General features: G+C 42.8%; 1 protein-coding gene across 1 annotated transcript in view; it reads left to right on the top strand.

The window, feature by feature from the left end:
* LOC310800708 (uncharacterized protein) overlaps window positions 1-16,257 on the top strand; it is a gene marked incomplete at both ends in the record, with an annotated part of 61,246 nt that overhangs the window by 32,113 nt on the left and 12,876 nt on the right. The window lies entirely within an intron of this gene.

Below are 16,257 nucleotides of genomic sequence, written 5' to 3' on the forward strand. Positions count from 1 at the left end.
CTTCTTCCCAGCACCCCCTGCTTAAAGTGACTTCCAGCGGCCCTGGATGGCAACACGAGCTGCCTGCCAATTAATGTCTGTTGGCACTTCCAGGCAGTAGGATATAGGCACTGGCAGCAACATGCATTAATTTCCCGCATATTCATATTAAATGTTTAATGCATGATTGAGTTAATAGACAATAATACATGAAAGCGGAGTTTATTGAGATTGGCAGGGCTGCTGGTGGGGTGTATTGCAATTATAGAACATACCCCCAATTAAACCAAACAGAAAAGAGACCGGTATTTAAACACAAATATTGATATACACAGACTGAAGATTGTTTCACAAGCGAAAATAGCATATTGTTTGGGGAGGGTCAATCATAGTTTTCAAATCACTTGGGGAGGGTCAAGGAAAAATATATTTTGATCAGAGAAGGGCCACAGCTTTTTATTTCAGAGCACACCAAATCCCTCCAGTGACCCCCCCTTCTAAATAACGAACGGTCCCTAAATGGTTTAGCCCGGCATCTCTCGGCCTGTCCCGGAGGGGGGTCCCCAGATGGGGTCCAGCTGTACATCGGCCCTCACAAGGTTCCTTCTCAGCCAACAAGTCACTGAGGCAATCCATGTGGCAATCCATGTGGTGGAAAGGTTTCCTTGCGCGCACTGGGGGTGAGGGGGTGCCGCTGTGTCCCGGCCTGGCCTTCTCTCCCACGCCTTATGTGTGTGGGGGCGGGGGCCGGGGTGGGGGGCATCGGTGCTCTCCATCACTGGTCGAGGGCTGCCGGTAGGTTAGAATAGCGAAATCATGACAACATTCTACAATGCTGTGCTGGAAAGCCTGATCAGATATGGCATGGCGGCATGGTTTGGGTCTCTTACAGTCAAGCTCAAATCTAGAATTTAAAAAATGGTGAACACAGCCATGAATGTGATCGGCAAGAAAGAATCACTGATGCTCCAGTCCATTTTTGAGAAAAAGGTCTAGAGCTCTGACCGACCCTCCTCACATTTTATTTTCTGAATATGAGTTGTTACTTTCTGGCAGAAGATTCAGAGCCAGCAGATACAGGAGCAACCGCTATAAGCTCTCCTTCCTCCCTACCTTGATTACACTTCTTAACAAACAGCCTGCTCTTCCCCCAGGCTGTAGTAACCCATAGTTTGTAGGTGGAGGCACTTTTTTTTTTCTTTTCCAAAATGTTTTTATTTACAGTTTGTTATCTTTACAATACATAGACAAAACAACACCTACAACACAACAACAACACCAACACCCACACCTCTGCTCCTCCAATTTGTACATGGGTAATCTTAAACCATTTTTTTTTTTAAGTTTAACATCGTACAAGTAAAGAAAATAAATAAAAACAATGTATCAAAAAGACATTCTAGCTTCTGGAACTGCACTGCCAACACAAAACCTAATTATGCTTCATCTTCTGCTAAATTTAAATTACCAACATAACTTATGAATGGCATCCAAATATCTTCAAATATATGTTGTTTAGCTTTCAATATGTAAGTAATCTTTTCAAGTGGAAGATTTGACAGCATCTGTCTAATCCATTGGGTTGAGCTTGGTCTGTGAACCATTTTCCACAACAGTGCAATACATTTTTTAGCATTGAGCAAACCGAGATCTATAAATTTCATTTCACTTTTACTATAACTGTGATTCTCTGGGTATAAACCTAGCAGAAAATGTTTAGGGTCCAGTGAGACTGGTTTCGAAATAATCTCCTCGATCATGCTTCTTACCTCTTCCCAAAATAACTGAATTTTCCTACATTGCCACATGCAATGAAAGAGAGTTCCTCTTTCCTCTGTACATTTTGTACATGTGTCAGGTATGTTTTTGTTATAACGATTTAGATCCATTGGGGTCACATACATCCGCATTAACCATTTGTATTGTATCAATTTAAGTCGTGAATTTATAGATAGAGTATGAACTTCCTCACAAGCTGTTTCCCAATCTTCCTCTGAAATTTCAAGTTCTAAGTTTTCCTTCCACGCATTCAGCTTATATCGTGAGTTCTCAGGTGAGCGAGATATAAGTAGACAATAAAAACCTGATATGATTCCCTTTCTCAGACTGTCGCCTGTCATCATTTCTTCTAAATTTGTTTGTAGAGGTTTGGTCAATATATTGATTTGATTTGTTCTAACAAAATTTCTAATCTGAAGATATTTGTAAAAATGCCTTCTATTAACTCATTGAGTGCCAGCCACTTTTGGAGAACGGACGCTCCCAGTGCCAGAGTTTCAGAGCTTTTTTCAGTGATTTCTCGAGGCCCACAGAATATTGTGTGATATTACTATGTAAACAATGAACACGCAAAAAGAACGATGAGACTCTTTTCTATCATCAGCAAAAACAGGTTTATTGATATCATTTTCCGTTCTTTAGTTATCAGCTGGAGAAGATAGCTTGATTTAACAAAAAAGAGCAGTTTTTTTCTAGAAGCTGAGATAATGGCCCTTTTGTGAAATTAAACATTTCAAACACATCACTGACTCTGAAGCTAATTTTCTGATGTAGTCACACCTCAAAAATAATTTCCTTCAATAAAACAGTGAAGGCCAGGGAATTTTGTTTGGCAGAATAATATTTTTAGCTGCAACCAGCAGCGCTGGCCCCTGCGTGCGCTGCTGGTCGCAGCTTCTTGCTGATCTTGATTTGCTGCTGGTGGGCATCGGATATTCTGGCTTGCGTTTGCCAACCCTGTCCTGCTGCCTGGGTCTGTCTGGGTCAGTGTTGTGTGCTGCTCTGCGTGCCCCCCCCCCCGCCCCGCCCCGCCTCAACTGCACACTCCTCCTTATGGGAGGTGGCTCTCTGCTGAGTTTGCTCTGCACTGTGAAGGGTGCGCCTCGGCGACATCCAGCTTTTTCCGCGTGTGTTTGTCACCGGCTACTACTGTATGCTTCCAGTTGAGAATAATAACGGCTGATCATGCGAATGGGCTGTCGGCGACAGCCTGTCGCAGCGGACATGGAGGAGCTCAATTGTGGGAGCAGATTGGCTGCTGCCTGCTGCAGGCACATCTAACGTTAAAACGCTTCATGCATATCGATGCATACGGATGCGATGCGATTTCCGTTTCCCCAACGACTTATTCTCTGTTTTTCTCTGCCTTTCTGTTAACCTGGAGAGCACTGTCGCCACCTAAGGGTTCTGTAAAATAGGTTATAGACCTCCAATAGCTATAATATTTGTACAGGAGAGGCAGAAGGCTTTGATCGACGCCCCACCGTCAAAAAATGCAATTGACGAACATGTCCGTCCTTGGCACTCTACGTTACTATTTGAAATGACGAACATGTCCGTCCATGGCACTCAATGAGTTAAGATCAAATTTACTCTCCAGCTCTTCAAAAGACATCATATCATCTGAATCGGGCATGTCTAATCTTTGATAGTTTTAAGTCCCTTAGCGTCCCATATTTTGAACGTTGCATCTGCCCTTCCTGGTATAAAAAATTGATTCCCCCATATCGGACTAAATTGAGACAACACTTGTGGTTCATTTAGATATTTTTTAACATCATACCATACCTTTATCATATGTTTTACAATTGGATTTTTAGTTCGTTTTTTTTATTTTTTAACTGTATCTGAATATATATATGAGGGAAGAGGTAACTTTAGACCGTGAGATTCCATCTCAACCCAATGTGGAGAATCATTTGTGGAAAAATAAAACATAATAGATCTCAGCTGCACAGCCCAATAATACCACAGAATGTTTGGACATTTTAGCCCCCCCCTATCATACGGAAGATATAATAAAGTCAAGCGAATTCTTGCCCTCCTATTGTTCCATATAAATTTAACAAACAACTTCTTTATAATTGAAAACAGGTCTGAAGGCGGTGGCAATGGAATGTTTTGGAACAGATAAAGTAGCAGCGAGGTTGGAGGGCTCGAGTGCGGCCTGTAGAGGTGGGCTGCCGTGGTTTTGTGGCAAAGTCCGTTATTGCCCTACTAACTGAGTTGGGCATTCGGGGACGGAGCCTGAAACTTGCGGTTAGCAACATGTCTCAGGCAGCAGAACGAGCAAGTGAATGGCTGTGGATAAGGAGGAAACATGCTAGCTGGGGAGCTCGCTAAGGTCAGATTGATTGTTTGTTGTTGGTCATGATTAACGGTCCGCATCAACAGGGCTGAATCATTGACAGTGGTGGTGTAGTTAGGGATTGTTTGTTGTTGGTCATGATTAACGGTCCGCATCAACAGGGCTGAATCATTGACGGTGGTGGTGTAGTTAGGGATTGTTTGTTGGTCATGATTAACGGTCCGCATCAACAGGGCTGAATCATTGACAGTGGTGGTGTAGTTAGGGATTGTTTGTTGGTGGTCATGATTAACGGTCCGCATCAACAGGGCTGAATCATTGACAGTGGTGGTGTAGTCAGGAATGTCATACCGAATCGACCTGGATAGCTAGGCTTAGATAGTGAGGTAATATGCAGTTGTGCGGTGGTAGCATGGAGGGGGGTGTTTCCAGGACGCTGGATTACACCGTTAAGCCTTCTTGAGGTGTCGTGGGCCTAACTTAACGAAACGTCGGTGAAGGAAGGTGCCCACTTGAAAACCCCAATGACATGCTTCATACTGCTGTTGGCTAGGGTAGGTAACTGGTGATTTGTGTCTTGTTTATTAGTTTGTTAGCCTGTTAGCTTGTTTTATTCTGGATTGGGCTTCTAAATGTGTTTTTCCTCGGATTTTGGCACAAGGGATAGTAACATCTTGTCCTGTGTATTAATTAATACTAAAGCTAGCTTAGGCTAGTGACTGTTGTGAATAGTGCAGCTGACAACTAGGGAAAGACCTAGTGACAGCATGGAAAGACAGCTGACAGGAGGGATTAGACCCCACCGGGGCTGCAATGGGTTAGCTGCTCATTGTGGCAGTAGCCAAGGCCAATAGGCCATTGGTTACACCCAAACTTGCTACGAAACAGAATTATGAAAAAACACCCCTAGAGTCTGCGAGAGCGGGGGCGGAAGATGACTCACCTATGGTTGACACGGTTATTGACTCTGGAACGGACTTGACTATGAGTAGGGAAAACATGTCAGTGGAAGCCACTAGTTCAGATGTAGATGGAAAGAAGCGTCAGGTTTGCTTGTGTGGCTGGCAGAAGGTAACAACTTTGAGGGGCCTTAGAATCCATCAAGGCAGGAAGAGGTGCTTGGTAGAGGGAACACAGGGACCCCGCATTGATAATTATTTCTTAAGAAGTTTATCAAGTCAGTCGGGTGAAGTCCAGCGACAGGAAGTAACCCACAGCTCGCAGGACATCAGCACCCCTGATGTTGAGGCAGGTCCTAGCACCGAGGAAAGCAGAGAGGCCAGCCAGCCAAAAAGGGAGAAGATTAGCGGTCAGAAGCCTAGAGTTAAGTGGCCAGGTGCAGCGGAAAGTAGGAAGTGGGAAGATATCAATAGTGATTTGGTTAGGATGTTAGAGAAGCTTAAAGGAACTGCTGAGAGTAAGTTGGAGAAAATGGGAGATTGTATTTATGATTATGGTAAGGAAAGGTTTGGCGTCTTTGAGAAAAGGAAGAAACTAGAGGGTGAGGTAGTTAAATCTAGGCGCCAACAAGAGATAGATAGACTTATCCAGGAGAGAAGACAGCTTAAGAGGCAGTGGAGGAAAGCTACAGAGGTTGAGAAGGAAGGCATTGATTGCTTGCAGTCAGATGTGAGGGATCGGTTGGCAGTTTTAAGAAGAGCAGAGAGCATTAGGAAAAATAGGAAAAAGAAAGAGCGAGCTAGAATAGCATTCTATAAGGATCCATTTAGATTTGTGAAGTCATTGTTTAGTAAGGAAAAGAATGGTAGCCTTATGGTACCTAAGCAGAAGCTTGAGGAATATTTGGAGGAGGTTCACAAAGATAGGGAAAGGTTTAGAGAGATGACAGTCCCAGCTGATATTCCACCTATTGGTGAAATAGAGAGCCAGTGTGATGATAGCCCACCAAGGTGGAAAGAAGTTCAAGAAGTAGTGAGACGTGCAAGGGCCTCTTCAGCCCCGGGTCCTAATGGAGTCCCCTACCGGCTGTATAAGAGTGCTCCAGATGTGTTGCAGTTTCTATGGAAGCTGATGAAGGTAGTCTGGAAGAAGCAGGTTATTCCTAAGGCATGGCGTAGAGCAGGGGGAATCTTCATTCCTAAAGAAAGGGACTCGTTAGAGATAAGTCAGTTTAGACCTATCAGTCTACTTAATGTTGAAGGGAAGGTTTTCTTTAGTGTTGTGGCACAGAGGCTGTCTAGTTATCTAGAAAAGAATAGGCTAATAGATACTTCGGTGCAAAAGGCTGGAATTCCCGGCTTCTCCGGGTGCTTAGAGCACACCAGCATGATCTGGCACCAAATCCAGTCAGCTAGGCGTGAGAAGAGAGACCTGCATGTAGTATTCTTGGACCTGGCTAATGCTTTCGGGTCAGTGCCGCATAGTCTGTTATGGGAGGCCTTTGATTTCTTTAGAGTGCCAGGTAGTATAAAGAGCTTAGTTAAAGCCTACTTCTTAGATATTCAACTCTGCTTTACCACAGCAGAGTACACTACAGCTTGGCAGCAGCTGGAGATAGGCATTATGGCAGGGTGTACAATTTCCCCATTAGCTTTTACCATGGCAATGGAGATCATTATTAGGGCTTCAAAATGGGTAGTGGGTGGAGAAAGGCTGCAGGGAGGGCTGCGGCTCCCTCCAATTAGGGCATACATGGATGACATGACGACTATGACGTCAACCGCTCCATGTACTAGCAGATTGTTGGATAAGTTAAATAGTAATCTGCAGTGGGCTAGAATGAAAGTGAAGCCAAGTAAGTCCAGAAGTATTTCAATCATTAAAGGGAGGGTAGTAGGTAAGAAGTTTGTTATAAATGATGAGGTGGTGCCTACAGTGTTAGAGAAACCAGTCAAGAGTTTGGGAAGATGGTATGATGCAAGTCTCAGTGATAAGGGACAGTTTGAGGAGGTGAGGCAGGAAATGATTCAAGGTATTTCAAGTATAGACAAGTCAGGGCTCCCAGGAAAGTTAAAGTTGTGGTGTTTGCAGTTTGGATTGTTGCCTCGGTTGATGTGGCCACTGACAGTGTATGAGGTTCCCCTTTCAAAGGTAGAAAAGCTAGAAAGGATGATTAACTCATTCATTAGAAAATGGCTCGGAGTCCCACGCTGCCTAAGCAGTGTAGCCTTATATGGGAAAGGCATATTGGAATTGCCATTATCTAGCCTGACAGAGGAGTTCAAGTGTGCTAAGGTTAGACTGGAAATGACTCTGACTCAGTCAAAGGATCCAGTGGTTAGGAGTGTAGCGCCCACAGTTAAAACAGGGAGGAAGTGGAACCCAAAGGAGGCAGTACAGCAAGCACAGTCAGCTCTTAGACACAGGGATATCATAGGTCAGGTGCAGCATGGGCGTGGAGGCTTAGGGTTGTGCATAGGGAAACCTGTGTGGAACAAGGCATCAGTAATAGAAAAGAGGAAGATGGTAGTTGAAGAAGTACATAGGCAAGAGGAGGCAGTAAGATGTACTAAGGCAGTGTCGCAGGCAAAGCAAGGACAGTGGGTGAACTGGGAGAGTGTAGAGAAGAGAAAGTTGAAGTGGAGAGAGTTGTGGAGCATGGAGGCCAGCAGAATTAGATTTATTCTAGGGGCTACTTATGATGTGCTGCCATCTCCCCAGAACTTAAATCAGTGGTTGGGCGAGGATGGTGCCTGCCCGTTGTGTTCTAGTGTATGTACATTGAGGCATATACTGTCAGGGTGTAAGGTCAGTCTCTCCCAGGGGCGATACACCTGGCGTCACAACCAGGTGTTGAAATGTTTGGCAGCTGCAGTTGAGGAAAAGCGGCTAGAAGTAAATTCTCTAGTTGCTAGCAAAGAGAATAGACAGATCAAATTTGTACGTGAGGGAGAAAAGATTAGACCAATTAAGGTCAGGCACAAGTTAGGGCAGCTAAGTGTAGGTGGAGCCTGGGAAATGAGGGTTGACTTGAATGAACAGCTAGTCATCCCAGCATATATAGTTAGCACCCGGCTACGTCCGGACTTGTTACTGTGGTCAGAGGTAGAGAAGAGAGTTTATTTTATCGAACTCACAGTCCCGTGGGAAGATCGAGTTGAGGAGGCTTATGAGCGCAAGAAAGCTAGGTATGCTGAAATGGCAGCAGAGGCAGAGCAGCGAGGTTGGAGGGCTCGAGTGCGGCCTGTAGAGGTGGGCTGCCGTGGTTTTGTGGCAAAGTCCGTTATTGCCCTACTAACTGAGTTGGGCATTCGGGGACGGAGCCTGAAACTTGCGGTTAGCAACATGTCTCAGGCAGCAGAACGAGCAAGTGAATGGCTGTGGATAAGGAGGAAACATGCTAGCTGGGGAGCTCGCTAAGGTCAGATTGATTGTTTGTTGTTGGTCATGATTAACGGTCCGCATCAACAGGGCTGAATCATTGACAGTGGTGGTGTAGTTAGGGATTGTTTGTTGTTGGTCATGATTAACGGTCCGCATCAACAGGGCTGAATCATTGACGGTGGTGGTGTAGTTAGGGATTGTTTGTTGGTCATGATTAACGGTCCGCATCAACAGGGCTGAATCATTGACAGTGGTGGTGTAGTTAGGGATTGTTTGTTGGTGGTCATGATTAACGGTCCGCATCAACAGGGCTGAATCATTGACAGTGGTGGTGTAGTCAGGAATGTCATACCGAATCGACCTGGATAGCTAGGCTTAGATAGTGAGGTAATATGCAGTTGTGCGGTGGTAGCATGGAGGGGGGTGTTTCCAGGACGCTGGATTACACCGTTAAGCCTTCTTGAGGTGTCGTGGGCCTAACTTAACGAAACGTCGGTGAAGGAAGGTGCCCACTTGAAAACCCCAATGACATGCTTCATACTGCTGTTGGCTAGGGTAGGTAACTGGTGATTTGTGTCTTGTTTATTAGTTTGTTAGCCTGTTAGCTTGTTTTATTCTGGATTGGGCTTCTAAATGTGTTTTTCCTCGGATTTTGGCACAAGGGATAGTAACATCTTGTCCTGTGTATTAATTAATAATAATAAGTAGCTTTGGTAATACGTTCATTTTTAAAACATTAATCCTCCCAATTAAAGATATTGGTAATGACATCCATCTTTCAATTGATTCTTTAATTCCTGCTAATATGGGTTCGTAATTAGCTTCAACAACATGCTCTAACTCAGGCAAGATTTGTACACCCAAATACTTAAACTGCTCCACTACATTGAATTGAATTACTTCTGGAAATGGGTTCCTTCTTTCATTTTCATTTAGAAGTAGTATAAAAGACTTGGTATTATTCACCTTATACCCTGACACTTCACCAAATGTTTTTATCAGCTTTGACAAGGTTGGAATTGATTGCTTTAAATTTGACATGAATAAGATTACATCATCAGCGTACAAGGCAATTCTATGTTCTGTCGGCCCTACCGAAATTCCACAAAATTGTGGATGTGAACGTATTGCTATTGCTAAAAGTTCAATGGCTAACGTAAACAATAAAGGTGAGAGTGGACACCCTTGACGGCAACCTTTACTAATCTTTATTGGTTTTGAAATATTCCTGTTGGTTAAGATTTCAGCTGTAGAATTTTTATATATTATTTGAACCCATTTTATGAAGTTATTCCCACATCCAAATCTCTCTAATATTTTGAAAAGATAGGGCCAATGTACTCTATCAAATGCCTTTTCGGCGTCCAATGATAGTAGTGCTGTGTCTGGTGTTCCTCTGTTATAATGAATAATATTCAATACTCTCCTCACATTGTGAAAACCTTGCCTTCCCATTATAAATCCATTTGGATCTTTATTAATAACAATTGGTAGTACTAATTGTAAACGTCTAGCTAAAACTTTGCATATTATCTTGAGATCAGAATTTAACAAACTTATGGGCCTCATGTTCTCACATTTATTAGATGGCTTGCCTGGCTTTGGCAATAAAGTAATTAGGGCGCTATTCATAGAAGATGGTAAGCTATCATTCTCAAATGCCTCCAGAAACATTTCCAAGAGTGGTGCTAGCAGCTTATTCTTAAATTTATTATACAAATCAATTGGAAGTCCGTCAGGGCCTGCACTTTTGCCAGACTTCATATTATCAATGGCCCCCCCAAGTTCTCCTACATTAATTTCTAGTTCCATGCTTTCTTTATATTCATTTGGGATATTTGGTATAACTTGTCCATCTAAAAACGCATTAAGACTTTGTAAATTAACTTCATTCTCTACCCCATATAATTCTCCATAATATCCTCTAAAGGCATTATTAATTTCAATTGGATCTACAATATTATGCCCATTGGATATAATGGTTGAAATCGACGTTTTAGTTTCTAATTGTTTAATCTGCCACGCTAATAATTTTCCAGATTTATCACCTTGTTCATAAAATGCCTGATTTAATCGTAATAGACTAGCTGCAGCTCTAGAGGTAGATAGCTTATCATATTCAGCCCTTAAAATAAGTAATTATTTTTCTAATTGCGGGTTTCTGTTCTCATAAACTCTCTCTTGAAAAGCCTTTATCTTATTTTCCAACTTTAATCTCTCTTCTCGTGCCTTTTTTGATTTTGAACCAGTATAGCTAATAATATGTCCCCTAAGGAAAGCCTTAAATGCTTCCCATTTTATACCTGCAGACGTTTGCGTAGTATTCATTACAAAAAACTCATCAATATGTTTTCCTATATATTCCACAAATTGTTCATCTTGTAACCATCTATGCTGAAAGTGCCATCTACTAGGGTCTTTGGTCAATTTTGCATCCACATATACTAAACAACTAGGTGCATGATCTGAAATCACAATAGCATCATAGAAACAGTTATGTATTTTGGATCGTAACTCTGAAGAAATAAAAAAATAGTCAATTCTGGAAAATGTCTTGAATACACTAGAATAACAAGAAAATGACTTATCTTGTGGTTTCATTTCTCTCCATATATCCATCAACCTTAGTTCTTTAATACAATTATGAATAACTGCTCTACTCCTATTATGTGATTGGTCTATTCCTGTTGATCTGTCCATACTTGGCTTCAGTGTGCAATTAAAGTCACCTGCTATTATATATTGTCCTACCAATGTTGAGAGAGTAAGGAACAGATCCTCAAAAAACCTAGGCTCATCGGTATTGGGGCCATACAAGTTTACTAAATTTAAATTTTCTGAAAGCATACAACCCTGGACTATTAAATATCTTCCCAATCTGTCTTTAATTACGTTTTTTACCTGAAATGGCACTGTCTTATGGATAAGTGATGAACATGATGCCATGTATACGCTACCCTGCCACCTCCTCATAATCTTTTTATTATCCTCCTCTAAAAGATGAGTTTCCTGTAAGAACACTATTTTGGAATCCATATCACTTAATTTATTCATGACCTGTTTAACTTTCCTAAGCTGTTGAAGACCTCTGCAGTTCCAAGAAACAAAATTAAGTTTTACTCCCTGAGACATTTTTAACAAAAAACATTAGATTACCTAGTAATATGAAAATAATAGTAAGATAGAGCAGCCTAACACACATGAATGTTACAACCCACATCCAACACCAACACCCCGAACACAAACTCCCCGATTCCCACCTTTGTGAGAACCCTTCCAAACACTTAAACATGTCGACTTCCGTTATCATGTGAGTGAGGATCGGTCAGTCCACTCCTTACTTCCCACTCACCAAACAGTCCCCTCTGCCCCTCCTACTACAAGGTCAATTTACTCTCATCTGCAACCTGATCCAATTTTACTTTAGGTCTGTACCTCATAAAGGCTTCACCTGATTTCCCCGACTTAAATACCTTATGCTTAGATTTGTTTAGATAAATGGAACTATAAAATGTCATTTGTGTGTATTTATGCACACTCCCATGAGAATTATATCAACGTAAATTGTGAGTCAGCTCAAAGTGCATACACTTCCAAAAACAAAGCAGTTTAAATTATAATACTTATATCGTTATATTGATGATACCAACAGCAATCTGCATTCCTTCAACCAAGTGCCATATTTCGCGCTCTTAAAAAAATAAAATAAAAAATAAACTTAAATTTCACTCTATTTAACAACCTGTGCCTTTTTCTTTCTTTTTTACCGTGTTTAACCCTCTTTTGCTTTTAAATGTCATATTTTCCCTTCTTAGAAACTCAAATTACACTCTTTTTACAACCCGTTTTTTTTTTTTTTTTAATATATATATATTTACTGTACTTTTCCTTTCTTGTGACACATTTCTCTTTGGAATGCCCAACATCCCCAAATAGTTATTGGTTCCCTTCAACCACGTGAGAGATTTTAACACTCACAGAGAAAAAGGAAGAGAAAAAATAAAATAAAATAATAAAAATCAAATTACCGTACACTTTTTTTTTTAAACCATGTGTTATTTTGTTCCTTATTTTTTACAGTACTTAAACACGCTTTTACTTCAAAATGATATACTCCTTAGAGTGCCAAACAATAACATTCTCAAAGAAAATAATACAAACAGAAAAATTAGAAAAATAAGCCTCTCTCTAGTGCCAGCACCTTTTTTTTTTTTTTTACAGTGTAATTTACTTTTTTTTTTTTTTTTTTTTTTTTGAGTGTAGTATGTCCGTTTTGTATGTCCGTATACCTATGCATAGATGTATATACGAGTGATAGTAACCTACGTTATATAAACCTCCCCAAAAGTGTAAACAACAACTGCAATTCAACTTAAATTTCAAGGCACAGTGTTACTGAGTTCTGTTGCTAAATAGCCATTAACGTTACCCCTCCTCATTGCGGTGCACCGTCACTTCAGCAGTCTGTCTCCCATGGCCACCGGCGTCCCCCTGAATCTTCTTGACAAAGTCCTCTACCTCGGCTGGGGTGTTGAAAGTATGGGTCCGCTCCTTGTGTGTCACCAACATTCTCGCTGGATGGATCACTCCGTGTCGGATCCCCATGTTGCGCAGCTCCTGGCGGATCGGGTCGAATCGCTTCCTCAGTTGGATTACTCCTGCAGCCAGGTCCGGGTAGAACCGCACTCGCTGGTCTTTGTACCGAATGTCCCCTTTAGCTTTTGCTGCTTTGACAACCGCATCCTTGTTCTTGCTATTAAGAAACTTCATTATTAGCGTTCTTGGTGGCGCCGTGGCTTCTCTCATCGGGCCGATCCGATGTGCCCTCTCCAACATAACTGCGGTACAGCCCAAAGTTTCTGGGATCCACTTTTCCAGGAATGCACACGTCTCCCGTACCTCGGCACCTTCGGGTAAGCCTACCAGTCTCAAATTGTTCATACGGGATCTAGACTCCAAGTCTAAGAGCTTGTCTTCCATTGTTTTGGTTTTTGACTCGAGTGTGAGTACTTTAGCCTGCAGGCTTGTTAGCTCGTCTTCAGTGCTTGATACCCGTATTTCTGCCTGTGCCACTCGCTCCATACAGTCACTAATCTCCTTCCTCATGCTGTTTATCGCCGTACCAATTCCATCAAATCTTAATGAAAAGTCAGCCTTCATGGAGTTTATTGCTGCCAGTATAGCATCGGCCTTTTCGCCAGCTAGCCCTTCTTCTCCAACCCCCGCCATTGCTTCTTTAGCCGTCTGAGCTTCTCCGCTAAATGTAAACTCAGTTAACTTCGGCTGCCTCGTCGTTGGTGGCGATGAGCGTCTATTTCTAGCCCTATTCCTGCCCCTTCTCGTTGACATTACCTTCACGCCAGCTTTTTGATCCTCTTTGTCGCAAATGAGAGTGTTTTCAGTAGTTTTATATTTAGTTAGTAGCAGAGCAGTCTGAGACACGTCCTCTTACGTGGCCGCCATAACCGGAAGTCAGGTGGAGGCACTTTAAGTAGGAACAGTAATCTTAGCCCCATGTTTTACCTTCTTATTTAATTTAATTTTATTTCTTTTACTTTTCATTTAATCTTATTTTAATGTTTTATTCTTTTACTCTTTTATTCTTTTATGCATATCTCGCTGCTGGTTTTATTGTTGATTTTATATTCTTTTACCTATATGTATGTATACATGTAGGTATGTATGATTTAAACAAATTGTGCAATAGGGCTGTGCAATTTCATGTCTCAGTTGGCATCTCCCCACTGTGTCCTAGTGCAATGCTGTGTCTGTCCTGTTTGTGCTTACTTGTGTTTTTGTAACGCCGGATGTGGCTATGCGTACTTTTGCCCAAGACAAATTTCCCTTTGGGACAATAAAGTTTATCTCATCATCAGCTCATCTTAGGTTAGGCGATAGATTAGCTACAGCCTAACTATAGGCTGTAGACCTATTATAGTGTTCAGGCTAAGATCAGACTAGAGTAGAGTAGAGTAGACAGATTGTCTGATTTTCTCCCCCCTTTTCCTGCTCTCTCCTCTCTCACACTCTAAAGCATGCCACTCATTCTACTCTAAAGCATGGCATCCCCTCCTTTCCCTGTTCTCTCCACATACTCTCTCTCATACTCCACCTGCTCTCCCTCCCCACCTCCTCCCCTTCCTGAACTCTCCCCCCCCCCCACTGTTCTAAAGCATGGCATCCATTCTCTAAAGCATGGTACCCATTCTCTTTCTCTTTCCCCCTTCTCTCTCCCTGTTCTCTCCTCCCCCACTATTCCCCACCTCCTCCCTTTCCATGCTCCTCCCCCACATCCCCGCTCTCCCCCTCCCTTCTCCTGCTCTCTCCTCTTTCTCCCTTCCCCTGCTCCTTCCCCTCCCCCTCTCCTCCCCAACATTCCCCATTCCCTGCCACTTCCTGCTCTCTCCTCTCTCACCTTCCCCCCTGCTCTCCCTCCCCTGCACCCTCCCCACCTCCTCCCTTTCCTGATCTCTCCTCCCCCACTATTCTAAAGCATGGCACCCATTCTACTCCAAAGCATGGCACCCATTCTATCCTCTCCCACTATTCCACCACTATTCTAAAGCATGGCACCCATTCTATCCTCTCCCACTATTCCACCACTATTCTAAAGCATGGCACCCATTCTACCCTAAAGCGTGGCACCCATTCGATCCTATATTTCCATATTTTTTATATTTCTCTATCATATGATTATTTGATGTGTTATTATTACTACTGTAATTTGCTACTGTTGTGTCAGCTAGCCCTCCTTTCCCTGTTCTCTCCATATACTCTCTCATTAGTCTCTTAAAACAGACTGTCTCATCTACATCCGGCGAATGCAGCTATACAGTCTGTACGTTACACCCCCAGAACATGCACAAGGAAGTTCGGAAAAAAACCTTCAGACAGGAAAGAAGTTCGACGGAATCCGACCAATCACGACACGTGTCCACGAAAAATGCGGCATATTGGATTCTGATTGGACTAATGAGCGGAAGACCCGCCTTTCTGCGATTCTGATTGGACTAATGAGCGGAAAACCCGCCTTTCTACTTCCCATTCCGGTTGGTGCATGATTCTCCCCCACGAAGTACATACGGTATGGTGGATTTGAAAATTGCGGAAGCCAACTCGTCTGTTCTAAGAGACTACTCTCTCATACTCCCCCTGCTCTCCCTCCCCACCTCCTCCCCTTCCCGAACCCCCCCCCCTTTCCCCATTATTCTAAAGCATGGCATCCATCCTATTTTAAAGCATGGCACCCATTCTCTTTCTTTCCCCCTTCCCCTGCTCCTTCCCCACCTCTCCTTCTCTGTTCTCTCCTCCCTAACATTTCCCATTCTCTTCCCACCTCCTCCCTCTCCCTGCTCCCTCCTCCCCCACATCCCCCTGCTCTCCCTCCCCCTCCCCTCTCCTGCTCTCTACTCTTCCCCCTCCCCCCGCTCCTTCCCCACCTCCTATACTTCCCATTCCCTCCCCACCTCATCACTTTCCTGCTCTCTCCTCTCTCACATTCCCCCTGCTCTCCCTCCCTTCTCCTGCTCCCTCCTCCGCTCTATCCTATATTTCTATATTTTCTATATTTCTTTATCAATTGTTCAATGTGTTATCATTACTACTGTAATTTGCTACTGTTGTGTCAGCTAGAATTAGCTAGACATATTTTCTGTGAAGCCCTCTCGGACATGCTTGTGAATTGGCTATACAAATAAACTTGACTTGACTTGACTATACCTTTCCATTAAGAGAAGAGGAAGAGCTGCCCACTATATAAAACTGCCTGCTAGTTATTCAATGCTGGATGTCACTTCTTACAGCTCAATACAGATAAATATGAAATCCCCCTCTCTGCAACATAACATCTACCTGTAGAAATCTGGGAGTCATTTTTTACTCTGGTCTAAGCCTGTACAATGGCACCA

The sequence above is a fragment of the Poromitra crassiceps genome (genome assembly GCF_964638095.1).
Source record: "Poromitra crassiceps genome assembly, chromosome: 2".
NCBI lineage: Eukaryota > Metazoa > Chordata > Actinopteri > Beryciformes > Melamphaidae > Poromitra > Poromitra crassiceps.